Source organism: Ambystoma mexicanum, chromosome 4q (genome assembly GCF_040938575.1).
Source record: "Ambystoma mexicanum isolate Mex_15411 chromosome 4q, UKY_AmexF1_1, whole genome shotgun sequence".
NCBI classification, from domain to species: domain Eukaryota; kingdom Metazoa; phylum Chordata; class Amphibia; order Caudata; family Ambystomatidae; genus Ambystoma; species Ambystoma mexicanum.
Window position 1 is genome coordinate 530,928,551 of NC_090928.1, and position 17,944 is coordinate 530,946,494.

General features: G+C 38.7%; 7 non-coding genes across 7 annotated transcripts; all 7 read right to left on the reverse strand.

Annotated features, from left to right (window-relative positions):
• Positions 1–1,531: 1,531 nt before the first annotated feature.
• Positions 1,532–1,604, reverse strand: TRNAE-CUC (transfer RNA glutamic acid (anticodon CUC)). The gene has a single exon. It is a non-coding gene; the product is annotated as a tRNA-Glu (tRNA).
• Positions 1,605–2,716: 1,112 nt separating this feature from the next.
• TRNAE-CUC (transfer RNA glutamic acid (anticodon CUC)) lies at positions 2,717–2,789 on the reverse strand. Its single transcript has one exon. It is a non-coding gene; the product is annotated as a tRNA-Glu (tRNA).
• A 2,472-nt stretch (positions 2,790–5,261) lies between these two features.
• TRNAK-CUU (transfer RNA lysine (anticodon CUU)) lies at positions 5,262–5,334 on the reverse strand. The gene has a single exon. It is a non-coding gene; the product is annotated as a tRNA-Lys (tRNA).
• A 1,103-nt stretch (positions 5,335–6,437) lies between these two features.
• Positions 6,438–6,510, reverse strand: TRNAE-CUC (transfer RNA glutamic acid (anticodon CUC)). The gene has a single exon. It is a non-coding gene; the product is annotated as a tRNA-Glu (tRNA).
• A 2,647-nt stretch (positions 6,511–9,157) lies between these two features.
• TRNAK-CUU (transfer RNA lysine (anticodon CUU)) lies at positions 9,158–9,230 on the reverse strand. Its single transcript has one exon. It is a non-coding gene; the product is annotated as a tRNA-Lys (tRNA).
• A 423-nt stretch (positions 9,231–9,653) lies between these two features.
• Positions 9,654–9,726, reverse strand: TRNAK-CUU (transfer RNA lysine (anticodon CUU)). The gene has a single exon. It is a non-coding gene; the product is annotated as a tRNA-Lys (tRNA).
• Positions 9,727–17,713: 7,987 nt separating this feature from the next.
• Positions 17,714–17,786, reverse strand: TRNAR-CCU (transfer RNA arginine (anticodon CCU)). The gene has a single exon. It is a non-coding gene; the product is annotated as a tRNA-Arg (tRNA).
• Between the last annotated feature and the right edge of the window lie 158 nt (positions 17,787–17,944).

Here is a 17,944-nt window from a genome sequence, read left to right on the forward strand (position 1 = left end):
CAATTTTAGTTGTTTTCGCCCAACGTGGGGCTCGAACCCACAACCCTGAGATTAAGAGTCTCATGCTCTACCGACTGAGCTAGCCGGGCTCCTTTGGATACCTAAAGTTTTCTTCCCTATCCCTGCACTGCCGTTTTCCACAGATAGGATGCTGTGTAATCATAGGCTCTGGTGGAGTTTGGAAAGAAAATACACATCAGCCAGAGGCAGAAATAGTCTAAGAAAGTATCAAACACAATTACCAGTCAATATCAGAACGCATTGAAGAATATCAGGAAATAGCCGATTAAACATGTGTGGAAAAAAGTCTTATTTGTGTTTTCTCCACTTTATTTTATAGTAAGATGATACATACTTTTTCTTTTACAGTGAATACATTAAGGTGTGGTATTGCCCCATTACACATCATCCAGACATGCATTCATATATTGCATGTTAACAATCAAAATATTGCAAATATTGTAAAGAGACTTTCAATTTCTATTTTTTTGGTCAAAAAGCAATAAAATTTTAGTTGTTTTCGCCCAACGTGGGGCTCGCACCCACGACCCTGAGATTAAGAGTCTCATGCTCTACCGACTGAGCTAGCCGGGCTCTTTTGGATGCCTATAGTTTTCTTCCCTATCCCTGCACTGCCGTTTTCCACAGATAGGATGCTGTGTAATCATAGGCTCTGGTGGAGTTTGGAAAGAAAATACACATCAGCCAGAGGCAGAAATAGTCTAAGAAAGTATCAAACACAATTACCAGTCAATATCAGAACGCATTGAAGAATATCAGGAAATAGCCGATTAAACCTGTGTGGAAAAAAGTCTTATTTGTGTTTTCTCCACTTTATTTTATAGTAAAATGATACATACTTTTTCTTTTACAGTGAATACATTAAGGTTTGGTATTGCCCCATTACACATCATCCAGACATGCATTCATATATTGCATGTTAACAATGAAAATATTGCAAATATTGTAAAGAGACTTTCAATTTCTATTTTTTTGGTCAAAAAGCACTAAAATTTTAGTTGTTTTCACCCAACGTGGGGTTCGCACCCACGACCCTGAGATTAAGAGTCTCATGCTCTACCGACTGAGCTAGACGGGCTCCTTTGAATGCCTATAGTTTTCTTCCCTATCCCTGCACTGCCGCTTTCCACAGATAGGATGCTGTGTAATCATAGGCTCTGGTGGAGTTTGGAAAGAAAATACACATCAGCCAGAGGCAGAAATAGTCTAAGAAAGTATCAAACACAATTACCAGTCAATATCAGAACGCATTGAAGAATATCAGGAAATAGCCGATTAAACATGTGTGGAAAAAAGTCTTATTTGTGTTTTCTCCACTTTATTTTATAGTAAGATGATACATACTTTTTCTTTTACAGTGAATACGTTAAGGTGTGGTATTGCCCCATTACACATCATCCAGACATGCATTCATATATTGTATGTTAACAATGAAAATATTGCAAATATTGTAAAGAGACTTTCAATTTCTATTTTTTTGGTCAAAAAGCACTAAAATTTTAGTTGTTTTCGCCCAACATGGGGCTCAAACCCAGGACCCTGAGATTGAGAGTCTCATGCTCTACCGACTGAGCTAGCCGGGCTCCTTTGGATGCCTATAGTTTTCTTCCCTATCCCTGCACTGCCGTTTTCCACAGATAGGATGTATTTTTTTGGTCAAAAAGTCCTACAATTTTAGTTGTTTTCGCCCAACGTGGGGCTTGAACCCACAACCCTGAGATTAAGAGTCTCATGCTCTACCGACTGAGCTAGCCTGGCTCCTTTGGATACCTATAGTTTTCTCCCCTATCCCTGCACTGCCGTTTTCCACAGATAGGATGCTGTGTAATCATAGGCTCTGGTGGAGTTTGGAAAGAAAATACACATCAGCCAGAGGCAGAAATAGTCTAAGAAAGTATCAAACACAATTACCAGTCAATATCAGAACGCATTGAAGAATATCAGGAAATAGCTGATTAAACCTGTGTGGAAAAAAGTCTTATTTGTGTTTTCTCCACTTTATTTTATAGTAAGATGATACATACTTTTTCTTTTACAGTGAATACATTAAGGTGTGGTATTGCCCCATTACACATCATCCAGACATGCATTCATATATTGCATGTTAACAATCAAAATATTGCAAATATTGTAAAGAGACTTTCAATTTCTATTTTTTTGGTCAAAAAGCAATAAAATTTTAGTTGTTTTCGCCCAACGTGGGGCTCGCACCCACGACCCTGAGATTAAGAGTCTCATGCTCTACCGACTGAGCTAGCCGGGCTCTTTTGGATGCCTATAGTTTTCTTCCCTATCCCTGCACTGCCGTTTTCCACAGATAGGATGCTGTGTAATCATAGGCTCTGGTGGAGTTTGGAAAGAAAATACACATCAGCCAGAGGCAGAAATAGTCTAAGAAAGTATCAAACACAATTACCAGTCAATATCAGAACGCATTGAAGAATATCAGGAAATAGCCGATTAAACCTGTGTGGAAAAAAGTCTTATTTGTGTTTTCTCCACTTTATTTTATAGTAAAATGATACATACTTTTTCTTTTACAGTGAATACATTAAGGTTTGGTATTGCCCCATTACACATCATCCAGACATGCATTCATATATTGTATGTTAACAATGAAAATATTGCAAATATTGTAAAGAGACTTTCAATTTCTATTTTTTTGGTCAAAAAGCACTAAAATTTTAGTTGTTTTCGCCCAACATGGGGCTCAAACCCACGACCCTGAGATTGAGAGTCTCATGCTCTACCGACTGAGCTAGCCGGGCTCCTTTGGATGCCTATAGTTTTCTTCCCTATCCCTGCACTGCCGTTTTCCACAGATAGGATGTATTTTTTTGGTCAAAAAGTCCTACAATTTTAGTTGTTTTCGCCCAACGTGGGGCTCGAACCCACAACCCTGAGATTAAGAGTCTCATGCTCTACCAACTGAGCTAGCCTGGCTCCTTTGGATACCTATAGTTTTCTCCCCTATCCCTGCACTGCCGTTTTCCACAGATAGGATGCTGTGTAATCATAGGCTCTGGTGGAGTTTGGAAAGAAAATACACATCAGCCAGAGGCAGAAATAGTCTAAGAAAGTATCAAACACAATTACCAGTCAATATCAGAACGCATTGAAGAATATCAGGAAATAGCCGATTAAACCTGTGTGGAAAAAAGTCTTATTTGTGTTTTCTCCACTTTATTTTATAGTAAGATGATACATACTTTTTCTTTTACAGTGAATACATTAAGGTGTGGTATTGCCCCATTACACATCATCCAGACATGCATTCATATATTGCATGTTAACAATCAAAATATTGCAAATATTGTAAAGAGACTTTCAATTTCTATTTTTTTGGTCAAAAAGCAATAAAATTTTAGTTGTTTTCGCCCAACGTGGGGCTCGCACCCACGACCCTGAGATTAAGAGTCTCATGCTCTACCGACTGAGCAAGCCAGGCTCTTTTGGATGCCTATAGTTTTCTTCCCTATCCCTGCACTGCCGTTTTCCACAGATAGGATGCTGTGTAATCATAGGCTCTGGTGGAGTTTGGAAAGAAAATACACATCAGCCAGAGGCAGAAATAGTCTAAGAAAGTATCAAACACAATTACCAGTCAATATCAGAACGCATTGAAGAATATCAGGAAATAGCCGATTAAACCTGTGTGGAAAAAAGTCTTATTTGTGTTTTCTCCACTTTATTTTATAGTAAAATGATACATACTTTTTCTTTTACAGTGAATACATTAAGGTTTGGTATTGCCCCATTACACATCATCCAGACATGCATTCATATATTGCATGTTAACAATGAAAATATTGCAAATATTGTAAAGAGACTTTCAATTTCTATTTTTTTGGTCAAAAAGCACTAAAATTTTAGTTGTTTGCACCCAACGTGGGGTTCGCACCCACGACCCTGAGATTAAGAGTCTCATGCTCTACCGACTGAGCTAGCCGGGCTCCTTTGGATGCCTATAGTTTTCTTCCCTATCCCTGCACTGCCGCTTTCCACAGATAGGATGCTGTGTAATCATAGGCTCTGGTGGAGTTTGGAAAGAAAATACACATCAGCCAGAGGCAGAAATAGTCTAAGAAAGTATCAAATACAATTACCAGTCAATATCAGAACGCATTGAAGAATATCAGGAAATAGCCGATTAAACATGTGTGGAAAAAAGTCTTATTTGTGTTTTCTCCACTTTATTTTATAGTAAGATGATACATACTTTTTCTTTTACAGTGAATACATTAAGGTGTGGTATTGCCCCATTACACATCATCCAGACATGCATTCATATATTGTATGTTAACAATGAAAATATTGCAAATATTGTAAAGAGACTTTCAATTTCTATTTTTTTGGTCAAAAAGCACTAAAACTTTAGTTGTTTTCGCCCAACGAGGGGCTCAAACCCACGACCCTGAGATTAAGAGTCTCATGCTCTACCGACTGAGCTAGCCGGGCTCTTTTGGATGCCTATAGTTTTCTTCCCTATCCCTGCACTGCCGTTTTCCACAGATAGGATGCTGTGTAATCATAGGCTCTGGTGGAGTTTGGAAAGAAAATACACATCAGCCAGAGGCAGAAATAGTCTAAGAAAGTATCAAACACAATTACCAGTCAATATCAGAACGCATTGAAGAATATCAGGAAATAGCCGATTAAACCTGTGTGGAAAAAAGTCTTATTTGTGTTTTCTCCACTTTATTTTATAGTAAGATGATACATACTTTTTCTTTTACAGTGAATACATTAAGGTGTGGTATTGCCCCATTACACATCATCCAGACATGCATTCATATATTGCATGTTAACAATCAAAATATTGCAAATATTGTAAAGAGACTTTCAATTTCTATTTTTTTGGTCAAAAAGCACTAAAATTTTAGTTGTTTTCGCCCAATGTGGGGCTTGTACCCACGACCCTGAGATTAAGAGTCTCATGCGCTACCGACTGAGCAAGCCGGGCTCCTTTGGATGCCCATAGTTTTCGTCCCTATCCCTGCACTGCCGTTTTCCACAGATAGGATGTATTTTTTTGGTCAAAAAGCACTACAATTTTAGTTGTTTTCGCCCAACGTGGGGCTCGAACCCACGACCCTGAGATTAAGAGTCTCATGCTCTACCGACTGAGCTAGCCGGGCTCTTTTGGATGCCTATAGTTTTCTTCCCTATCCCTGCACTGCCGTTTTCCACAGATAGGATGTATTTTTTTGGTCAAAAATCACTACAAGTTTAGTTGTTTTCGCCCAACGTGGGGCTCGAACCCACGACCCTGAGATTAAGAGTCTCATGCTCTACCAACTGAGCTAGCCGGGCTTGTTTGGATCATAATAGTTTTCTTCCCTATCCCTGCACTGCCGTTTTCCACAGATAGGATGCTGTGTGATCATAGGCTCTGGTGGAGTTTGGAAAGAAAATACACATCAGCCAGAGGCAGAAATAGTCTAAGAAAGTATCAAACACAATTACCAGTTAATATCAGAAAGCTTTGAAGAATATCAGGAAATAGCCGATTAAACCTGTGTGGAAAAAAGTCTTATTTGTGTTTTCTCCACTTTATTTTATAGTAAGATGATACATACTTTTTCTTTTACAGTGAATACATTAAGATATGGTATTGCCCCATTACACATCATCCAGACATGCATTCATATATTGCATGTTAACAATGAAAATATTGCAAAGAGACTTTCAATTTCTATTTTTTTGGTCAAAAAGCACTACAATTTTAGTTGTTTTTGCCCAACGTGGGGCTCGAACCCACGACCTTGAGATTAAGAGTCTCATGCTCTACCGACTGAGCTAGCCGGGTTCCTTTGGATGCCTATAGTTTTCTTCCCTATCCCTGCACTGCCGTTTTCCACAGATAGGATGTATTTTTTTGGTCAAAAAGTCCTACAATTTTAGTTGTTTTCGCCCAACGTGGGGCTCGAACCCACAACCCTGAGATTAAGAGTCTCATGCTCTACCGACTGAGCTAGCCGGGCTCCTTTGCATACCTATAGTTTTCTTCCCTATCCCTGCACTGCCGTTTTCCACAGATAGGATGCTGTGTAATCATAGGCTCTGGTGGAGTTTGGAAAGAAAATACACATCAGCCAGAGGCAGAAAAAGTCTAAGAAAGTATCAAACACAATTACCAGTCAATATCAGAACGCATTGAAGAATATCAGGAAATAGCCGATTAAACATGTGTGGAAAAAAGTCTTATTTGTGTTTTCTCCACTTTATTTTATAGTAAGATGATACATACTTTTTCTTTTACAGTGAATACATTAAGGTGTGGTATTGCCCCATTACACATCATCCAGACATGCATTCATATATTGTATGTTAACAATGAAAATATTGCAAATATTGTAAAGAGACTTTCAATTTCTATTTTTTTGGTCAAAAAGCACTACAATTTTAGTTGTTTTCGCCCAACATGGGGCTCAAACCCACGACCCTGAGATTGAGAGTCTCATGCTCTACCGACTGAGCTAGCCGGGCTCCTTTGGATGCCTATAGTTTTCTTCCCTATCCCTGCACTGCCGTTTTCCACAGATAGGATGTATTTTTTTGGTCAAAAAGTCCTACAATTTTAGTTGTTTTCGCCCAACGTGGGGCTCGAACCCACAACCCTGAGATTAAGAGTCTCATGCTCTACCGACTGAGCTAGCCTGGCTCCTTTGGATACCTATAGTTTTCTCCCCTATCCCTGCACTGCCGTTTTCCACAGATAGGATGCTGTGTAATCATAGGCTCTGGTGGAGTTTGGAAAGAAAATACACATCAGCCAGAGGCAGAAATAGTCTAAGAAAGTATCAAACACAATTACCAGTCAATATCAGAACGCATTGAAGAATATCAGGAAATAGCTGATTAAACCTGTGTGGAAAAAAGTCTTATTTGTGTTTTCTCCACTTTATTTTATAGTAAGATGATACATACTTTTTCTTTTACAGTGAATACATTAAGGTGTGGTATTGCCCCATTACACATCATCCAGACATGCATTCATATATTGCATGTTAACAATCAAAATATTGCAAATATTGTAAAGAGACTTTCAATTTCTATTTTTTTGGTCAAAAAGCAATAAAATTTTAGTTGTTTTTGCCCAACGTGGGGCTCGCACCCACGACCCTGAGATTAAGAGTCTCATGCTCTACCGACTGAGCTAGCCGGGCTCCTTTGGATGCCTATAGTTTTCTTCCCTATCCCTGCACTGCCGCTTTCCACAGATAGGATGCTGTGTAATCATAGGCTCTGGTGGAGTTTGGAAAGAAAATACACATCAGCCAGAGGCAGAAATAGTCTAAGAAAGTATCAAATACAATTACCAGTCAATATCAGAACGCATTGAAGAATATCAGGAAATAGCCGATTAAACATGTGTGGAAAAAAGTCTTATTTGTGTTTTCTCCACTTTATTTTATAGTAAGATGATACATACTTTTTCTTTTACAGTGATTACATTAAGGTGTGGTATTGCCCCATTACACATCATCCAGACATGCATTCATATATTGTATGTTAACAATGAAAATATTGCAAATATTGTAAAGAGACTTTCAATTTCTATTTTTTTGGTCAAAAAGCACTAAAATTTTAGTTGTTTTCGCCCAACGTGGGGCTCGAACCCACAACCCTGAGATTAAGAGTCTCATGCTCTAACGACTGAACTAGCCGGGCTCCTTTGGATCCCTATAGTTTTCTTCCCTATCCCTGCACTGCCGCTTTCCACAGATAGGATGCTGTGTAATCATAGGCTCTGGTGGAGTTTGGAAAGAAAATACACATCAGCCAGAGGCAGAAATAGTCTAAGAAAGTATCAAACACAATTACCAGTAAATATCAGAACGCATTGAAGAATATCAGGAAATAGCCTATTAAACCTGTGTGGAAAAAAGTCTTATTTGTGTTTTCTCCACTTTATTTTATAGTAAGATGATGCATACTTTTTCTTTTACAGTGAATACATTAAGGTATGGTATTGCCCCATTACACATCATCCAGACATGCATTCATATATTGCATGTTAACAATGAAAATATTGCAAATATTGTGAAGAGACTTTCAATTTCTATTTTTTTGGTCAAAAAGCACTAAAATTTTAGTTGTTTTCGCCCAACGTGGGGCTCGAACCCACGACCCTGAGATTAAGAGTCTCATGCTCTACCGACTGAGCTAGCCGGGCTCCTTTGGATGCCTATAGTTTTCTTCCCTATCCCTGCACTGCCGTTTTCCACAGATAGGATGTATTTTTTTGGTCAAAAAGCACTACAATTTTAGTTGTTTTCGCCCAACGTGGGGCTCGAACCCACGACCCTGAGATTAAGAGTCTCATGCTCTACCGACTGAGCTAGCCGGGCTGCTTTGGATACCTATAGTTTTCTTCCCTATCCCTGCACTGCCGGTTTCCACAGATAGGATGCTGTGTAATCATAGGCTCTGGTGGAGTTTGGAAAGAAAATACACATCAGCCAGAGGCAGAAATAGTCTAAGAAAGTACCAAACACAATTACCAGTCAATATCAGAACGCTTTGAAGAATAAAAGGAAATAGCTGACTGAACCTGTGTGAAAAAAAGTCTTATTTGTGTTTTCTCCACTTTATTTTATAATAAGATGATACATACTTTTTATTTTACAGTGAATACATTAAGGTATGGTATTGCCCCATTACACATCATCCAGACATGCATTCATATATTGCATGTTAACAATGAAAATATTGCAAATATTGTAAAGAGACTTTCAATTTCTATTTTTTTGGTCAAAAAGCACTCAAATTTTAGTTGTTTTCGCCCAACGTGGGGCTCGCACCCATGACCCTGAGATTAAGAGTCTCATGCGCTACCGACTGAGCAAGCCGGGCTCCTTTGGATGCCCATAGTTTTCGTCCCTATCCCTGCACTGCCGTTTTCCACAGATAGGATGTATTTTTTTGGTCAAAAAGCACTACAATTTTAGTTGTTTTCGCCCAACGTGGGGCTCGAACCCACGACCCTGAGATTAAGAGTCTCATGCTCTACCGACTGAGCTAGCCGGGCTCTTTTGGATGCTTATAGTTTTCTTCCCTATCCCTGCACTGCCGTTTTCCACAGATAGGATGTATTTTTTTGGTCAAAAATCACTACAAGTTTAGTTGTTTTCGCCCAACGTGGGGCTCGAACCCACGACCCTGAGATTAAGAGTCTCATGCTCTACCAACTGAGCTAGCCGGGCTTGTTTGGATCATAATAGTTTTCTTCCCTATCCCTGCACTGCCGTTTTCCACAGATAGGATGCTGTGTGATCATAGGCTCTGGTGGAGTTTGGAAAGAAAATACACATCAGCCAGAGGCAGAAATAGTCTAAGAAAGTATCAAACACAATTACCAGTTAATATCAGAAAGCTTTGAAGAATATCAGGAAATAGCCGATTAAACCTGTGTGGAAAAAAGTCTTATTTGTGTTTTCTCCACTTTATTTTATAGTAAGATGATACATACTTTTTCTTTTACAGTGAATACATTAAGATATGGTATTGCCCCATTACACATCATCCAGACATGCATTCATATATTGCATGTTAACAATGAAAATATTGCAAAGAGACTTTCAATTTCTATTTTTTTGGTCAAAAAGCACTACAATTTTAGTTGTTTTTGCCCAACGTGGGGCTCGAACCCACGACCTTGAGATTAAGAGTCTCATGCTCTACCGACTGAGCTAGCCGGGCTCCTTTGGATGCCTATAGTTTTCTTCCCTATCCCTGCACTGCCGCTTTCCACAGATAGGATGCTGTGTAATCATAGGCTCTGGTGGAGTTTGGAAAGAAAATACACATCAGCCAGAGGCAGAAATAGTCTAAGAAAGTATCAAATACAATTACCAGTCAATATCAGAACGCATTGAAGAATATCAGGAAATAGCCGATTAAACATGTGTGGAAAAAAGTCTTATTTGTGTTTTCTCCACTTTATTTTATAGTAAGATGATACATACTTTTTCTTTTACAGTGAATACATTAAGGTGTGGTATTGCCCCATTACACATCATCCAGACATGCATTCATATATTGTATGTTAACAATGAAAATATTGCAAATATTGTAAAGAGACTTTCAATTTCTATTTTTTTGGTCAAAAAGCACTAAAATTTTAGTTGTTTTCGCCCAACGTGGGGCTCAAACCCACGGCCCTGAGATTAAGAGTCTCATGCTCTACCGACTGAGCTAGCCGGGCTCTTTTGGATGCCTATAGTTTTCTTCCCTATCCCTGCACTGCCGTTTTCCACAGATAGGATGCTGTGTAATCATAGGCTCTGGTGGAGTTTGGAAAGAAAATACACATCAGCCAGAGGCAGAAATAGTCTAAGAAAGTATCAAACACAATTACCAGTCAATATCAGAACGCATTGAAGAATATCAGGAAATAGCCGATTAAACCTGTTTGGAAAAAAGTCTTATTTGTGTTTTCTCCACTTTATTTTATAGTAAAATGATACATACTTTTTCTTTTACAGTGAATACATTAAGGTTTGGTATTGCCCCATTACACATCATCCAGACATGCATTCATATATTGCATGTTAACAATGAAAATATTGCAAATATTGTAAAGAGACTTTCAATTTCTATTTTTTTGGTCAAAAAGCACTAAAATTTTAGTTGTTTTCGCCCAACGTGGGGTTCGCACCCACGACCCTGAGATTAAGAGTCTCATGCTCTACCGACTGAGCTAGCCGGGCTCCTTTGTATGCCTATAGTTTTCTTCCCTATCCCTGCACTGCCGCTTTCCACAGATAGGATGCTGTGTAATCATAGGCTCTGGTGGAGTTTGGAAAGAAAATACACATCAGCCAGAGGCAGAAATAGTCTAAGAAAGTATCAAATACAATTACCAGTCAATATCAGAACGCATTGAAGAATATCAGGAAATAGCCGATTAAACCTGTGTGGAAAAAAGTCTTATTTGTGTTTTCTCCACTTTATTTTATAGTAAGATGATGCATACTTTTTCTTTTACAGTGAATACATTAAGGTAAGGTATTGCCCCATTACACATCATCCAGACATGCATTCATATATTGCATGTTAACAATGAAAATATTGCAAAGAGACTTTCAATTTCTATTTTTCTGGTCAAAAAGCACTAACATTTTAGTTGTTTTCGCCCAACGTGGGGCTCGAACACACAACCCTGAGATTAAGAGTCTCATGCTCTACCGACTGAGCTAGCCGGGCTCTTTTGGATGCCTATAGTTTTCTTCCCTATCCCTGCACTGCCGCTTTCCACAGATAGGATGCTGTGTAATCATAGGCTCTGGTGGAGTTTGGAAAGAAAATACACATCAGCCAGAGGCAGAAATAGTCTAAGAAAGTATCAAACACAATTACCAGTCAATATCAGAACGCATTGAAGAATATCAGGAAATAGCCAATTAAACCTGTGTGGAAAAAAGTCTTATTTGTGTTTTCTCCACTTTATTTTATAGTAAGATGATACATACTTTTTCTTTTACAGTGAATACATTAAGGTGTGGTATTGCCCCATTACACATCATCCAGACATGCATTCATATATTGCATGTTAACAATGAAAATATTGCAAATATTGTAAAGAGACTTTCAATTTCTATTTTTTTGGTCAAAAAGTACTAAAATTTTAGTTGTTTTCGCCCAACGTGGGGCTCGAACCCATGACCCTGAAATTAAGAGTCTCATGCTCTACCGAGTGAGCTAACCGGGCTCCTTTGGATACCTGTAGTTTTCTTCCCTATCCCTGTACTGCCGTTTTCCACAGATAGGATGCTGTGTAATCATAGGCTCTGGTGGAGTTTGGAAAGAAAATACACATCAGCCAGAGGCAGAAATAGTCTAAGAAAGTATCAAACACAATTACCAGTCAATATCAGAACGCATTGAAGAATATCAGGAAATAGCCGATTAAACCTGTGTGGAAAAAAGTCTTATTTGTGTTTTCTCCACTTTATTTTATAGTAAGATGATACATACTTTTTCTTTTACAGTGAATACATTAAGGTGTGGTATTGCCCCATTACACATCATCCAGACATGCATTCATATATTGCATGTTAACAATGAAAATATTGCAAATATTGTAAAGAGACTTTCAATTTCTATTTTTTTGGTCAAAAAGCACTAAAAGTTTAGTTGTTTTCGCCCAACGTGGGGCTCGAACCCACGACCCTGAGATTAAGAGTCTCATGCTCTAACGACTGAGCTAGCCGGGCTCCTTTGGATGCTTATAGTTTTCTTCCCTATCCCTGCACTGCCGTTTTCCACAGATAGGATGCTGTGTAATCATAGGCTCTGGTGGAGTTTGGAAAGAAAATACACATCAGCCAGAGGCAGAAATAGTCTAAGAAAGTATCAAACACAATTACCAGTCAATATCAGAACGCATTGAAGAATATCAGGAAATAGCCGATTAAACCTGTGTGGAAAAAAGTCTTATTTGTGTTTTCTCCACTTTATTTTATAGTAAGATGATACATACTTTTTCTTTTACAGTGAATACATTAAGGTGTGGTATTGCCCCATTACACATCATCCAGACATGCATTCATATATTGCATGTTAACAATGAAAATATTGCAAATATTGTAAAGAGACTTTCAATTTCTATTTTTTTGGTCAAAAAGCACTAAAATTTTAGTTGTTTTCGCCCAACGTGGGGCTCGAACCCACGACCCTGAGATTAAGAGTCTCATGCTCTACCGACTGAGCTAGCCAGGCTCCTTTGGATGCCTATAGTTGTCTTCCCTATCCCTGCACTGCCGTTTTCCACAGATAGGATGTATTTTTTTGGTCAAAAAGCACTACAATTTTAGTTGTTTTCGCCCAACGTGGGGCTCGAACCCACGACCCTGAGATTAAGGGTCTAATGCTCTACCGACTGAGCTAGCCGGGCTCCTTTGGATGCCTATAGTTTTCTTCCCTATCCCTGCACTGCCGTTTTCCACAGATAGGATGCTGTGTAATTATAGGCTCTGGTGGAGTTTGGAAAGAAAATACACATCAGCCAGAGGCAGAAATAGTCTAAGAAAGTATCAAACACAATTACCAGTCAATATCAGAACGCATTGAAGAATATCAGGAAATAGCCGATTAAACCTGTGTGGAAAAAAGTCTTATTTGTGTTTTCTCCACTTTATTTTATAGTAAGATGATGCATACTTTTTCTTTTACAGTGAATACATTAAGGTATGGTATTGCCCCATTACACATCATCCAGACATGCATTCATATATTGCATGTTAACAATGAAAATATTGCAGAGACTTTCAATTTCTATTTTTTTGGTCAAAAAGCGCTACAATTTTAGTTGTTTTCGCCCAACGTGGGGCTCGAACCCACGACCCTGAGATTAAGAGTCTCATGCTCTACCGACTGAGCTAGCCGGGCTCCTTTGGATACCTATAGTTTTCTTCCCTATCCCTGCACTGCCGTTTTCCCCAGATAGGATGCTGTGTAATCATAGGCCCTGGTGGAGTTTGGAAAGAAAATACACATCAGCCAGAGGCAGAAATAGTCTTAGAAAGTATCAAACACAATTACCAGTCAATATCAGAACGCATTGAAGAATATCAGGAAATAGCCGATTAAACCTGTGTGGAAAAAAGTCTTATTTGTGTTTTCTCCACTTTATTTTATAGTAAGATGATACATACTTTTTCTTTTACAGTGAATACATTAAGGTGTGCTATTGCCCCATTACACATCATCCAGACATGCATTCATATATTGCATGTTAACAATCAAAATATTGCAAATATTGTAAAGAGACTTTCAATTTCTATTTTTTTGGTCAAAAAGCACTAAAATTTTAGTTGTTTTCGCCCAACGTGGGGTTCGCACCCACGACCCTGAGATTAAGAGTCTCATGCTCTACCGACTGAGCTAGCTGGGCTCCTTTGGATGCCTATAGTTTTCTTCCCTATCGCTGCACTGCCGCTTTCCACAGATAGGATGCTGTGTAATCATAGGCTCTGGTGGAGTTTGGAAAGAAAATACACATCAGCCAGAGGCAGAAATAGTCTAAGAAAGTATCAAATACAATTACCAGTCAATATCAGAACGCATTGAAGAATATCAGGAAATAGCTGATTAAACCTGTGTGGAAAAAAGTCTTATTTGTGTTTTCTCCACTTTATTTTATAGTAAGATGATGCATACTTTTTCTTTTACAGTGAATACATTAAGGTATGGTATTGCCCCATTACACATCATCCAGACATGCATTCATATATTGCATGTTAACAATGAAAATATTGCAAAGAGACTTTCAATTTCTATTTTTTTGGTCAAAAAGCACTAAAATTTTAGTTTTTTTCGCCCAACGTGGGGCTCGAACACACAACCCTGAGATTAAGAGTCTCATGCTCTACCGACTGAGCTAGCCGGGCTCTTTTGGATGCCTATAGTTTTCTTCCCTATCCCTGCACTGCCGCTTTCCACAGATAGGATGCTGTGTAATCATAGGCTCTGGTGGAGTTTGGAAAGAAAATACACATCAGCCAGAGGCCAAAATAGTCTAAGAAAGTATCAAACACAATTACCAGTCAATATCAGAACGCATTGAAGAATATCAGGAAATAGCCGATTAAACCTGTGTGGAAAAAAGTCTTATTTGTGTTTTCTCCACTTTATTTTATAGTAAGATGATACATACTTTTTCTTTTACAGTGAATACATTAAGGTGTGGTATTGCCCCATTACACATCATCCAGACATGCATTCATATATTGCATGTTAACAATGAAAATATTGCAAATATTGTAAAGAGATTTCAATTTCTATTTTTTTGGTCAAAAAGCACTAAAATTTTAGTTGTTTTCGCCCAACGTGGGGCTCAAACCCATGACCCTGAAATTAAGAGTCTCATGCTCTACCGACTGAGCTAGCCGGGCTCCTTTGGATACCTATAGTTTTCTTCCCTATCCCTGCACTGCCGTTTTCCACAGATAGGATGTATTTTTTTGGTCAACAAGTCCTACAATTTTAGTTGTTTTCGCCCAACGTGGGGCTCGAACCCACAACCCTGAGATTAAGAGTCTCATGCTCTACCGACTGAGCTAGCCGGGCTCCTTTGGATACCTATAGTTTTCTTCCCTATCCCTGCACTGCCGTTTTCCACAGATAGGATGCTGTGTAATCATAGGCCCTGGTGGAGTTTGGAAAGAAAATACACATCAGCCAGAGGCAGAAATAGTCTTAGAAAGTATCAAACACAATTACCAGTCAATATCAGAACGCATTGAAGAATATCAGGAAATAGCCGATTAAACCTGTGTGGAAAAAAGTCTTATTTGTGTTTTCTCCACTTTATTTTATAGTAAGATGATACATACTTTTTCTTTTACAGTGAATACATTAAGGTGTGCTATTGCCCCATTACACATCATCCAGACATGCATTCATATATTGCATGTTAACAATCAAAATATTGCAAATATTGTAAAGAGACTTTCAATTTCTATTTTTTTGGTCAAAAAGCACTAAAATTTTAGTTGTTTTCGCCCAACGTGGGGTTCGCACCCACGACCCTGAGATTAAGAGTCTCATGCTCTACCGACTGAGCTAGCTGGGCTCCTTTGGATGCCTATAGTTTTCTTCCCTATCGCTGCACTGCCGCTTTCCACAGATAGGATGCTGTGTAATCATAGGCTCTGGTGGAGTTTGGAAAGAAAATACACATCAGCCAGAGGCAGAAATAGTCTAAGAAAGTATCAAATACAATTACCAGTCAATATCAGAACGCATTGAAGAATATCAGGAAATAGCTGATTAAACCTGTGTGGAAAAAAGTCTTATTTGTGTTTTCTCCACTTTATTTTATAGTAAGATGATGCATACTTTTTCTTTTACAGTGAATACATTAAGGTATGGTATTGCCCCATTACACATCATCCAGACATGCATTCATATATTGCATGTTAACAATGAAAATATTGCAAAGAGACTTTCAATTTCTATTTTTTTGGTCAAAAAGCACTAAAATTTTAGTTTTTTTCGCCCAACGTGGGGCTCGAACACACAACCCTGAGATTAAGAGTCTCATGCTCTACCGACTGAGCTAGCCGGGCTCTTTTGGATGCCTATAGTTTTCTTCCCTATCCCTGCACTGCCGCTTTCCACAGATAGGATGCTGTGTAATCATAGGCTCTGGTGGAGTTTGGAAAGAAAATACACATCAGCCAGAGGCCAAAATAGTCTAAGAAAGTATCAAACACAATTACCAGTCAATATCAGAACGCATTGAAGAATATCAGGAAATAGCCGATTAAACCTGTGTGGAAAAAAGTCTTATTTGTGTTTTCTCCACTTTATTTTATAGTAAGATGATACATACTTTTTCTTTTACAGTGAATACATTAAGGTGTGGTATTGCCCCATTACACATCATCCAGACATGCATTCATATATTGCATGTTAACAATGAAAATATTGCAAATATTGTAAAGAGATTTCAATTTCTATTTTTTTGGTCAAAAAGCACTAAAATTTTAGTTGTTTTCGCCCAACGTGGGGCTCAAACCCATGACCCTGAAATTAAGAGTCTCATGCTCTACCGACTGAGCTAGCCGGGCTCCTTTGGATACCTATAGTTTTCTTCCCTATCCCTGCACTGCCGTTTTCCACAGATAGGATGCTGTGTAATCATAGGCTCTGGTGGAGTTTGGAAAGAAAATACACATCAGCCAGAGGCAGAAATAGTCTAAGAAAGTATCAAACACAATTACCAGTCAATATCAGAACGCATTGAAGAATATCAGGAAATAGCCGATTAAACCTGTGTGGAAAAAAGTCTTATTTGTGTTTTCTCCACTTTATTTTATAGTAAGATGATACATACTTTTTCTTTTACAGTGAATACATTAAGGTGTGGTATTGCCCCATTACACATCATCCAGACATGCATTCATATATTGCATGTTAACAATGAAAATATTGCAAATATTGTAAAGAGACTTTCAATTTCTATTTTTTTGGTCAAAAAGCACTAAAATTTTAATTGTTTTCGCCCAACGTGGGGCTCAAACCCACGACCCTGAGATTAAGAGTCTCATGCTCTACCGACTGAGCTAGCCGGGCTCCTTTGGATGCCTATAGTTTTCTTCCCTATCCCTGCACTGCCGTTTTCCACAGATAGGATGTATTTTTTTGGTCAACAAGTCCTACAATTTTAGTTGTTTTCGCCCAACGTGGGGCTCGAACCCACAACCCTGAGATTAAGAGTCTCATGCTCTACCGACTGAGCTAGCCGGGCTCCTTTGGATACCTATAGTTTTCTTCCCTATCCCTGCACTGCCGTTTTCCACAGATAGGATGCTGTGTAATCATAGGCTCTGGTGGAGTTTGGAAAGAAAATACACATCAGCCAGAGGCAGAAATAGTCTAAGAAAGTATCAAACACAATTACCAGTCAATATCAGAACGCATTGAAGAATATCAGGAAATAGCCGATTAAACCTGTGTGGAAAAAAGCCTTATTTGTGTTTTCTCCACTTTATTTTATAGTAAGATGATACATACTTTTTCTTTTACAGTGAATACATTAAGGTGTGGTATTGCCCCATTACACATCATCCAGACATGCATTCATATATTGCATGTTAACAATCAAAATATTGCAAATATTGTAAAGAGACTTTCAATTTCTATTTTTTTGGTCAAAAAGCATTAAAATTTTAGTTGTTTTCGCCCAACGTGGGGCTCGCACCCACGACCCTGAGATTAGGAGTCTCATGCTCTACCGACTGAGCTAGCCGGGCTCCTTTGGATGCCTATAGTTTTCTTCCCTATCCCTGCACTGCCGCTTTCCACAGATAGGATGTATTTTTTTGGTCAAAAAGCACTACAATTTTAGTTGTTTTCGCCCAACGTGGGGCTCGAACCCACGACCCTGAGATTAAGAGTCTCATGCTCTACC